This window comes from Mus caroli, chromosome 18 (genome assembly GCF_900094665.2).
Source record: "Mus caroli chromosome 18, CAROLI_EIJ_v1.1, whole genome shotgun sequence".
NCBI lineage: Eukaryota > Metazoa > Chordata > Mammalia > Rodentia > Muridae > Mus > Mus caroli.
Genome location: NC_034587.1, coordinates 65,897,598 through 65,907,134, shown reverse-complemented (window position 1 = coordinate 65,907,134; position 9,537 = coordinate 65,897,598). Strand labels below are relative to the sequence as shown.

At 44.4% G+C, this 9,537-nt stretch overlaps 1 long non-coding RNA gene across 1 annotated transcript; it reads left to right on the top strand.

The window, feature by feature from the left end:
- Positions 1-4,418: 4,418 nt before the first annotated feature.
- LOC110285200 lies at positions 4,419-6,700 on the top strand. The gene is made up of 4 exons (XR_002377032.1): positions 4,419-4,605; positions 4,927-5,118; positions 6,386-6,473; positions 6,619-6,700. It is a non-coding gene; the product is annotated as an uncharacterized LOC110285200 (long non-coding RNA).
- Positions 6,701-9,537: the final 2,837 nt, after the last annotated feature.

Here is a 9,537-nt window from a genome sequence, read left to right as displayed (position 1 = left end):
ATACATATAATATTAAAACAACAACAACAACAACTACCACCACCTCAGAGGCTAGGCACTGTAGTGTACCTGTATAATTCTAGCACTTAGGTGGTAGAATTAAGGTCAACCTCAGTTGTACAGTGAGTTTGAGGCTAGCCTGGGGTTACCTGAGACTGAAGCTGTTCAAAAACAAAGCACACAAAGAAACATAATTCCCTTCCCTTCACAAAGATTCCAACAAGAGACAAAGATTTGTATTTTACTGAGAGCAATAGTGTTGACCCATCTGAAAGCTGCTGGAGTCATCTTGCAGTACCCTTGGCGTCTTAGGTTTCTCAGAGTGCTCCAGCTCAAGGAAGTAGGCCTCCAGACTTCATCCAAGTACCTAAGGCACTTCTCTGAGTATCTGTTCTTTCCAGGAAGTCACCAAGGATTCACTAGCTCCTGAGATTCCAGTCTTTTCCCCAGGGCCAGCCTTAGGCAAACTGTGGGAGAGCCCCACCATCCTGCTTCCCTACTCTCTCACCAAATCTGTCCTCACACAGTTTAATCACAGGAAACACTGCTAATACATTTAAGCCTTGTCTACACATCAGACATTCTGTTAAGGGCTTACAACCCTACTGCTTTTGTAAATGTCACAACAACCTCACAGAAGTTTTTCCTTGCCCTCCCTTTCCAGACAGGGATGCGGAAGCCTAGAGGAGGGGTTAAGACAACTAACTGATGTTGGTCACATCGATACCACTGAAATTCACAGCCGATTTAAGTTCTGTCCTCCTTGGTGGGTGGGGTTTGTGAGCACCGTTCCAATTCTAAAGAGAGTTGATCTAATCCCCCAAAGAAAAATTAAATTGTTCCTAACGTTTGAAAAAGTCCAAACTCCTTCGGTTCTAACTGGCCATTCTATTAGTTTCAACATAATCCCATAAAGTGATTAGAAACTATTCAATTTACTCAAATTGTCACCTTTGTCCCCAAACCACTAAATAGATGACCAAAAAAAAATTTTTTTTAAACTTGTCTTTGTGTAGACTTAAAACTTCTCTAAGCTTAAATACCCCCTTTCAAGGGTAATTGATTTCCCAGTTTCCCACTGCAACAACAACAACAACAAACTACAGGGAGTTCTCTAGGTAGTGTCCCTTATTCAGCCCAAATACTATGCTACTAGCTAAAGGCTCTTGAGCAATTTACCTGTGAGATATACATTTTTCTTCTGTAAACACTCAAGTTAAAAAATATTATCCCACCTCTAGGGCTGGGGGAGAAGTAAGTGAGGTTACATAACTAAAGCTCTTTATAAGTAAGGTGAGTGGGGGTGGGGCTGGCCCCGGAAGTGCACATCTTTGTTGCCTTTCTCTCTTCCCTTTGGGCTTTCCTTAGTTCTTCATTTAAAGGTCATGGCATAGGCTATGGGGTTTCTTTCTTTCCCGTGTTCACCTTAGATTTCTCACCTGTAACGTTCCTGAGAAACCCTGCTTTTCAATCCTGGTCTTGTAGTCTCCATTTCTACATTGAGCTAAAAGTCAAGACTTAAATAAATGGGGTGGGGTTGTGTGTGGGGTGGTGGTGGTGGTGGGACTGATGTTTTTTGAGAGCAGCTTTCTAATCAGCTAGGGTTTCTGGAGCCCCTGCTGTGACGGGGTGCTGAGGGCCACCTCCCTGAATAAGAGCTAGGTTGAATTTTATATGGCATAGTTGCTTCTGTTGAAAATTATACAGGCAGCTGGGTAACAGATCTTTTTTACCCAATAGTATTTCATGGAAACACTATTTGGCAGATTTGATTACAAGAAATTGTTCTTGGTGGCTACCAGCAATCCCTCCCAAATCCGGAAGTTAAAAAAAAAATCCTGCGTCTTGGGAAGAGGTGAGGAACCCAGTTTAATACTAACATTTTAAGGCTATAAATTATGTGTTCAGAAAAATGTCCCCTCCTTCCTGGTCGTGTGACTGAAAGATTCCAGACGCCCCACCAGGATAATTTCTTTGCAGTGGTTCTGGTCTCTGACCAGGTGCCCCAGACACCACACCGGGGACAGGATTTCCCAATATTCCCTGGGCTGCACTGTCAGCCTGTCGCACCCAGGACAGGCTCCCTAAAAAATGCGCGAGTGGAGAAGGACCTTTCTGCGTTCTGAGACTTCTCCCGGAATGGAGGCGCTTTGGCCGCTCGGATTCCAAGCTGAGCTTTCGTTTCCCTTGCTCCTTGGTGGGGGCAAGGGTGATCGCACAGCTGTCCCCAAGTCCTACTGCGTCCCCCGCCCCCAGAGTCTCCACGAAATTTTGCCACACTGATGTATGCGTCTCAGGCTTGTTAGGACTGTTAAGGACTGTTCAAACCCTGGGAAAAAAAGTGTGAGCCGCACACAGGGCTGGTGTCCCTATTCACCCATCCCCTGTATCCCCACCCGCCCCTGTGTTCGGGTGATCCCGCGCTTGGAGGTGACTTTGCGTGCTTCTGAGCATCCCTCCCGCTCGCTCGCCTCAGCCACGGTGATCGTGCCCCCGCGCGCCCCGAGCCCTCTGTGAGCCACTGTTGTGGACCGGCTTAGTCCTCCTCGTTCCACCTGGAGCCTGCGGTCCCCCTGTTCCCGTCCTTGGGTGCTGTCTCAGACCTTCCCTGGCCTCTTCCACACAGATCGAGCCACAGTGCGACATGGGGATTCTAGAGGCCGCGATCCCTGCGGGCCCAATCTGTCCACCAGAGAAAAATCTGCCCGGGAAGAGAGACAACCCCCACTCCCCGACACACACACACACACACACACACACACACACACACACACACACACACACACTCCCCACGTTTTCCCGGGCAACCCATCATCGTATTTATTAGCAATTCCTCCGGATCCGCCGTGATTCATCTCTTAAATTGTGATGGCTCAAAGTTTAGACTTGGGACAAAAAACGTCAGTCATAATTTTACAAGGAAGGGTAGTTGGGGCGGGGTGGGGCGGTGGCGGGATGAGAAACCTGACACAGAACGGATTTTTAACCTAGTGAGAAAGACTTGATGTCTGTGGCCAAGTTTTTTTTTTTTTTTTTTTTTTAACTTTCCTCCCAGAATTTCAACGAATGACCCATAAATTAAAACTTAAAACAATTCTAGTTCACTTGCCTCAAAGAATGGGGTTGCGGGTCAGCCCCATGAAGCATGTTCGAGGGCTATCAGGAGATTGGAATTTAGGATTAGAGCTCCATCTTTAAAGCCCTGCGAAGAGGGCTGTGTGTGTGTGGGTGAGGTATCAGAGCAGGAGTCAGTTTTCTCTGACTCTCATAATAGGACTCCTCACTTAGAGAAACTGGACTAGGAAGTCCCAGGTGTAGGGATTATCCAGCCCTTGCCAGTGCTTGGGACTACAATTCTGTTCACTGATATTGACACAGAAGTCAGTTACATGTTTTAAGTTTCTGTCCTTTGCCCCAGGCTTTCAATTCTGGGTGAAGAGGGCTGGGGATGGTGTGTGTGTGTGTGTGTGTGGACAAATAGTTCTTTTCCTTAAATAGAACAAAAGAGTATCCCAAGGGTCAATTCATAGACACAACCTCCCTTGTGCCAAATGCCTTCCATTGTCCTCCTGTGCGATTACAAGTGGGGTGTTCTACAAAATGCCCATTCACATTGTCCACCTCCCAACACATACCAGTCCCTCCCTCTCTCCTCCCCTACATCCTTGTTCAGAACTGCTCCCTCCCTCACATTCACCCCCCCCCCCCCAACTCCACGAGCTTCTCAGGGTCTTCTCCACACAGGAGTTTCAACACACAGTCCTCCAGTCAGCTGAGGTGTATCCCGTCCAAGAGATGCGGGGTAGTGCTAAGGAAGACGAGTCTTTTTATGGAAGGAATGATCTTTGTTTACTTCGGTGAATCACTGCGCCTTCCATGTTGTTTGTGACCTACCAGTTTGCCTGGGATCTTCTGACAGCCAACCTCCTGTCAGAGGGGGAGAAAAAGAAGGAAGATGTGTGAGCTCCCCCTGGTGACTTCCTGAATTCAGGCTGACTGAACCAAGGCTGCAAGGAAACAGGCCTGCAGCAGAAGGAAACAGACTCCACCTGGGTCCTGACTGACACTTGGATCGCGATGCTAACTTTCTGGGCCTCCATTTAATGTGGGTCCTTAGGAAGGACGGGGTCTTCTCAGTGGACCTTTTAAACTCCAGTTTGGAGTGGGGGGTTTGATAGCTGTCTGCCTGGGGGAAGGCCTTCTTTTGAATCAAAGGGCTTACTTACTTCTGGGCTAGAGTACTTTTCTCTTTGTCAGTGTGCAGTTAGTCACAACCAGTAACTTTTACACACTTCCTGTTGTGCTGTAGACACAGGGGTTGTCATGGGAACCCGGCACTAGCCACAATGACCAGTGTTCTACACGACATAACCTGAGCCAACAGTATCCTACACTTAGGAAGGGGGTTGGGGTGGGTGTCAGAAACACTGTAAACTCTAGTCATTTACAAAAGGCTGCAGGGAATTTTCTCTTAGTCTCCTGGGTGTGTGTGATTTACAGAAGCCCTTAGCAAGACATTCACAGGTATTTAGCGTGTCCCATTCTTTAACCACAGGGCTGGAAAGAACAGACAGATGTACCACCCATAATTCCTCCTACATCCAGGTTAGTCCGTTCTAGACTAACTTCCCTAAAACGGTTAACAGCGTGGGTCTAGGTGATGGCGGTTTCTATTTCCTGTGTAAACATGGAGGTTTGTTTCCTGTTGTTCGGCGTGTGTGACTTTGGTGGAGTCAGACGTTCACAGAGCCTAGCGTGGAGCTTGAGCCCTTTGCAAAACCACGCCAAACTTTAATCAGTCCGGGCCACAATCTCACACCCATTCTCTGGTTTTTGTTCTCGAAACAGACGACAGGTCATTCTCTCTCTCTCTTTTTTTTTTTATCCCTTCCCTAATGCCATTTCTTTTGCGATCCTCTTTTCCAGGGGCCTCCCCAAGTCCACAGTGCATTTCACCTGGGGTGAGGCTCACCTCTCTGGGCCGCAGTCGCCATGCAGACTGCTCTCTTTCCCGTGTACCTTGTTTTTTCGCTCTCTCTGTGCATCCCACGAGGCGCTGCACTAACTGATGGAATGCACGCAGGTGCCAGAGAGGTATTGGAAGCGCCATGCAGAAAGGTAACGGCCTTTGTTTATTCTGCCTCTCTCCATATTGCCAAAGCGTTGCCGAGATCTCTAATAGTTCTCCGCTTAATGAGGATCCTGAAATAATACTCATGAAGGATTTTCTTAATTTAAAAAAAATTTAATTCTCATGTCTCTTAAATGAAAAATGGTCAAATTAAGGAGCCGTTTCCAGGATTCTAATTGATGTATTAGTTGTGCCTTGCCTGCACCCCAAAAGGATTTAAGGTGGGCTTAAAATATTATGAAAACTAGACACGGTTATTAATTCTGTCCTTTCAAGCTCTAAAAGTATATAGTTCTAGATCGCAAGTTAAACAACACAGAAGGTTTTTAAGATGAGATGCTCGCTGCTTTCTAATGTCTCTCATCATGTTATAGAAAAAAAATCATGGATAAAATTTTTCAGAAATATTTTCATGTCTCTTTGCATATCATACACATACACATATCCACACATACATACATACTCACACTCAAACGGCACTGGCAGGGAACATAGGTTGTTTAAAGCATAGCTATTCAACTGTCATATAAAGTGAAATCTATATTTTCTCTCCCTATATGACTATATATTTAACATCTCCATGCATATGTGTGTGCATACATATGTATATGTTATATACACACACTCCACATTATTATTTCAAAGGGAATTTTCTCCTTCTGGCTAGCAGCAATAACTAGTCAATATTTACACTCTTGAATATCGATGACATCTCGCGCGCGCGCTCTCGAAAGCTGTGGGAAAAAATGTCTCCATTTTCAAACAGAGTTTTAATTATTTGTCAAGACTTCAATTGTTCACCGTCTAATGTCATGGGTTGGTCTTCACAGTGTGAAGTGCTACTGTCCAGAACCCCCACAGTATTATAAATAGGCTTCTAAAGCCGGATTGATTGATGTTTGGCATAAAACGCTAATTCCTCTGAGCCTGTATATTCCTTCTGTTCACTGTTTTCATAGAAAAATACCAGGGCTGATTTTTTATTCAAATCTCCAATTTATGCAGGGTTTAAAGTACTAAATACTTAAAGCCCTTTTCAGATTCTTACCCCCCTTTCTGCTAGGTAAGTAGCCAAATCTTCTGCTTCAACACAAATAAGAGTCGGAGATTTAGGAGACTCCTGTGGGGAAGAGAAAGAGTTTATTAATTATATTGAGAATCAAATAATATGCTTCTTTGACACTAACGTTCCATCTCTCTCCACCCCACACATCCTATGGGAAGACTTTAAAGCCTTTTTTTTCCCGGGTCTAGATTACTGCAGTTAGACTTCCTCGGAAGACAGGATGCAATGGATAGAGTTCGGAGCTGAAGAGAGACTTTGAGTTGATAAGCAGAAAATGTGAGATGATTTTTTTTCACCTGAGTATATCCCAGGGATTGTAATATAAACACACACACACACACACACACGCACAATAAAGTGCATTTTCATGAGTTTTAATAAATTTTTAATACTGATGAAATGTAAATTTTTCCCTTCACAGCCCTTATCTGCATTTGACAGAGGCCTACAAAAAACTTTAAATACCCGTGTAAAGCATATTTAAAGCAATTTACAAGATACTATGGAGATGGTCAGCAATAAAAAATGATAAGAGATCTTCTTAAAATCTTTTTATATTGACATTATTAAAACTAAGTACCTTGTTCAGATTCTACTGGTTCTGACCAGTGTCCAGATTGCTAGACATTTATTTATTTATTTATTTATTTATTTATTTATTTATTTTTTGCAAGAGTGCACACATTGGGACATATTAGAAATGAACTACTTGAAGGAGATTCTGAAATGGTCACCACGTGACTGATAGCAATAATTGATTGTTCTATATTATGTGATGCTTATTGCTCAGTAGACACTGGGCCAGGGACATTCCATGCATCTGACCCTGGACTTGGATGACTAGTGTGTGGAAGAAGTTCCGGGTTAAGGATGAGACTTCAAAGTCTGTATCAGGGTTGAGATTGCTTACGACAGCTATGGGGTCTTTAGAAGAAGGGATGTAATGAGTGGCACTATGAGTTCTGAGACAGGAGAACCGGGGAGTTCAAGTGATTTGCACAAAGCCCTCTGCTTAGTGAATAACGTAGGGAATGAAGCGCAGTGGTCTTGAACTACACAGCGCTCTGGGAGTTAGCAAGCATTCTCTGCGTGGTAGTAAATGCTTTAGATGTTGCATGCCGCCATAACCCCTGTCCCTGTTCAACTGTGCAGTCTTGGTACAAAACCAGATCTAGATGATACGGAAACGAATTACACCTCTCTGTCCCAATAAAGCTTTACTAAAAAGGGCCAGGTTTGTAGTCTCCTATCCTGGCTCCAATCGTAAGCAGGGAAAAGCAAGTGAATGGACCTCTCTTTGGAACAAATGTTTGTGCTGGATCTGGCCTCTGAGCAAGAAGAAGGTATGTGAACTGGGGTCTCAAAAAAACTGCCTCCCACCTTGACGTCTGACTTTAAATATTACTGTTGGTGACTTGGAAGGTTTACCTAAAATACAGCTACATGTATGACGTTTTGAATGATTTTTTTTTTTGAGAGAGATCTCTTAGATCCCAGTCATCTTGAACTTGCTATGTAGCTAGAGATGACCTGAAGCCGGTCCTCTTGTGGCTACCACCACAGACTTGTGATTACGTGCAGCATTAGGGATCAGACACAGAGCTTCGTGCAAGCTGGTCCCACCCGGAGCCTTGACTTCCCATAGAGTCCTTGTCATTCCTGATCTGTTACTTACAAGTAATCTCCTTCAGCTGGAGGTCCAGGCTGCCTGACACCACCCAATCCCATTCACAGAGTGATCTAGTTACACCCTCTATGGATTATTGGAACTCTGTGGTACTCCTAACTGCAGACGCTGGCTTCCCTCAGTGGGATTCTAGCATTTTCCTGACTCTGTATGACTCTGCTGGTTTTCTGGTCAGGACCAGAAGGCGTGTCTCGTACTTACACGTCTCTCTATCATAGAGTCCAAGAAGTAGGTCATGGGCAGCTTGTCTCATGCCAGCTGCCTCTGGAGAATTCTATTTTCACCTGTTCCTGGACCCTCCCTCCCCTACGGCAGCAGTTATTACAACACAGAAACTCCCCCCCCCCCCCCGCCAATACCAGCTTCATGTTCTCATGGTGCTTTTTAAAAGGACAAGTGGAGCATCCTTGTCCCCTTTGATGCAGTCTCAAGATCGAGCCTTGAATTCTCATTGGTCATTCTGCCTCCCAAGTACTGAGTTTACAGGTATGCGCCACAATTCACACCCAGGTTGACTCATCATATAAGGAAATCCATAGGTGACAACCAGTGAGTCCGCTGGGCCAGCTTTACCCAAAGGTAGTATTCGGAAAAGCAGCTTTCCTTGAAGGAGGGAAATTTTCTTTCTTGCACATTAAAGAAAAAAATCTAAATAAGATCATAAGAGTTATCATTAGTGCAATAGGTTGTAGAAAGATTTGTCCTAATAGTCCTCTAAGATGGCGATGTAATGGGAATGGAGTTTGGAGCTAATTGGAAAAATTACAAGCACAGTTAAGTGAAAGAAAACCAAGCTGATAATAAATTTTTGAAGAGACGAAGCATTAAAATGTCATAGGACTAGCAATGTTTTCTCCCCTCTTCACACTCAAACATGTTTTTAAAATTCAATTTTTAATATAAATTGCAGTGATGGTTTTGTTATTAAAGAACTAAGAATTTTTCACTAAGGGGAAATGTCTCCAGTCTTGCATTTAATCCCCGAAATCAATCAAGTCTTTAGCGTCCTTTGACTTATCCTCAGATAAAAGAGGTCTTTGAGTGCAAAGCTAAGGAAGTAATCCCCTGTCTTGTGTGTGACCGAAAAGAATGAGTGTAAGCACAGAACCTTGCGCTTAAGTAGATTATAGTACCACAGAGGAGATGCTGCTAATGCAAGGGAGACAATTAGAATGTCTAAACAGTATGGCACTTGTGGCGGAAGAGTTTGCCGCAGAGACAAGGTCCACGCCCCCTGAGAGTGCTTTTCAGAGAAGGCCAGCTCTTGTTGGTGTGACAAAATACCAGACAGAAGGAACTTAATGAAGTTTACCTTGCTCATTGTTTGAGGGTACAGTCTTTACAACAAGGACCTAAGTCAGTGTGGCTGGATCGTGTGGTGGCTGGTTACACTGGATCTGCAGTAAGGAAGTGGGGTGCGGATGGGGCGGCTGGAAATGAACGCTGCCATTCAGCTCAGTTACTTCTTTATGCTCAGTTCCAGACCCCAGATCATGGGCTGATGCCACCCTTATGCACAACGGCGAGTCTTCCTCCCTCCCTCCCTCCCTCCCTCCCATCATCCATCTTTCTTTCTTTCTTTCTTTCTTTCTTTCTTTCTTTCTTTCTTTCTTTCTTTCTTTCTTTCTTTCCTTCCTTCCTTCCTTCCTTCCT